The sequence below is a fragment of the Penaeus japonicus genome, unplaced genomic scaffold (genome assembly GCF_977035675.1).
Source record: "Penaeus japonicus unplaced genomic scaffold, GWHDUDI00000001_assembly GWHDUDI00000024, whole genome shotgun sequence".
Classification (NCBI taxonomy): domain Eukaryota; kingdom Metazoa; phylum Arthropoda; class Malacostraca; order Decapoda; family Penaeidae; genus Penaeus; species Penaeus japonicus.
The window spans coordinates 1,627,343-1,629,842 of NW_028234426.1; positions in this window are offsets into that span (position 1 = coordinate 1,627,343).

The following is a 2,500-nucleotide window of genomic DNA, read 5'->3' on the forward strand; positions in this document are numbered from 1 at the left end:
GTGTGTGTGTGTGTTTTGTGTGTGTGTGTGTGTGTGTGTGTGTTTTGTGTGTGTGTGTGTGTGTGTGTGTGTGTGTGTGTGCGTTTTGTGTGTGTGTTGTGTGTGTGTGTTTTGTGTGTGTGTGTGTTTTGTGCGTGTGTGTGTGTGTGTACGTGTGTGTGTGTGTGCGTGTGTGTGTGTTTAATAAAACCTTAATCAACATCGGCTCGACCCTCCTTTTAGAAATAATTATTACATGCAGTAATTTAATCTCAATCTCCCTTTTAAAAAGCCGATTTCCTCATAACTTTTGCCGTTTTCCTCTAAGCCAATTTCTTATACATCTCTTTACCCTCTTTTTTATTTCTTCTCTAAATAAAATAAAGAATAAGCTACGCACAGAGAGACACAAGGAGACACAGAATGCAGTTGTATGTTGATGGTTATGTTGCTTCTTTGTATATTTGATATCTCCACTAGCTAGAATAATGGAAAACAAAATTAAGTCATCAGTAATGAAGTATTAAATGTTAGAGACGGTCGTATTTTTTTAATTTTAACCTAAAAATAACTAAGATAATTTTGTAAATATCTCTTCTTCAAGTAAAAAAAAAAAAAATAATACTTTTTAGTCATAAGTAATAAAGTATTAATAATTATACACTGGTGTTTATGAATGCTTTGAAATATCTAAATTCCTTAAAAGGAAATTCATTTTCTATTTATTTCTACGGGAAAATAATGGAATTTTTATATATTTTTCCCATCGCTTCCTCTTCCTTATTTATACTGTGTTTTGTTTTTGTTTTTGTTTTTTTTCATAACATGGATGTATAACAGACAATTTATTTAAAGCTAACATTTATTTCATATGTATATCTGGACAGTCATACAAAAGTTTTATAACAGTAGAATTGTTGATGCATTTTAAATCATATTTATTTGTTTGCATTTCAAAATAATTGAGGGCGACGGAAGATAGATAGAGAGAGAGAGAGAGGATGAGAGAGAGAGAGAGAGAGAGAGAGAGAGAGAGAGAGAGAGAGAGAGAGAGAGAGAGAGAGAGAGAGAGAGAGAGAGAGAGAGAGAGAGAGAGAGAGAGAGAGAGAGAGAGAGAGAGAGAGGCCGAGAGAGAGAGAGAGAGAGAGAGAGGAGAAGGAGAGAGAGAGAGAGGGAGGGAGAGAGAGGAGAAGAGGAGAGAGAGAGAGAGAGAGAGAGAGAGAGAGAGAGAGAGAGAGAGAGAGAGAGAGAAGAGAGAGAGAGAGAGAGTGAGAGAGAGAGAGAGAGAGAGAGAGAGAGAGAGAGGAGAGAGAGAGAGAGAGAGAGAGAGAGAGAGAGAGAGAGAGAGAGAGAGAGAGAGAGAGAGAGAGAGAGAGAGAGATAGAGAGAGAGAGAGAGGGAGGGAGGGAGGGCGAGAGAGAGAGAGAAAGATATAGATACATTGTTTATTTTCAACTTTGATTTTGCTTATAGGATACAGATTGATTGCGATTAACCCATCTTTGTTTACTCATAAACACTTTCATTACTTATTCATTTGAACGAACGAAAAAATATGAGAATCTCTGCATGACACAACTGACACTTACAATAAAACCCAAATTCCTGACATGTCATGCAAGGTCCCTGCAACAAGGCAACACTCCCGTTTAACAACTTTTTTTTTTTTTTTTTGACGTTTCGAACTTTTTCTTTCAATTTGTCGCAGTGTTTCATTAATTATGTATATATATAAATATATATATATAATATATATATATATATATATATAATATATATATATATATATACATATATATATATATATATATACATAATTAATGAAACACTGCGACAAATTGAAAGAAAAAGTTCGAAACGTCGCGAGTTTTATTAATTATGTTATGTGCACGTTACTGTGTTTGTGTTTTTTTGTGATATATATACATACTGAATAATTTTGTGTGCCTATAATAAAAAAATAAGTACATACATACATAATAAATAGACAATTAAATAAGGGAGATGCACATAAACAGAAATAAATAAAACAAGCACATATCCATAAGGTAGAATCCCCAGTCTACACACAACAGGTCAACTCGAAGGTGACCTGAGACCTGAAAATGCCTCATGACCTGGAAATGCTAATGACCTTTAGCGAGGAGAGGGTTCACCTTTGGGGTTATTGGCATTTCTTAGGCATTTTTCAGGCATCTTTGAGGAAGGAATGGATAAATAGATAGAGAGAGGGTGGGAGGGAGAGAGAGAGTGAGAGAGGTGGGGGGGGAGAGGGAGGGAGAGAGAGAGAGAGAGAGAGAGAGAGAGAGAGTGAGAGAGGGGGGGGGGAGAGGGAGAGAGAGAGAGAGAGAGAGAGAGAGAGAGAGAGAGAGAGAGAGAGAGAGGGAGAGAGAGAGAGAGAGAGGGGGGGGGAGAGGGAGAGAGAGAGAGAGAGAGAGAGAGAACAGATGAATAAACAGAAAGAAATATGGCAATTTAACGACATTATAGATAGAAATAGATGTTTTGATCAAAAGGATAA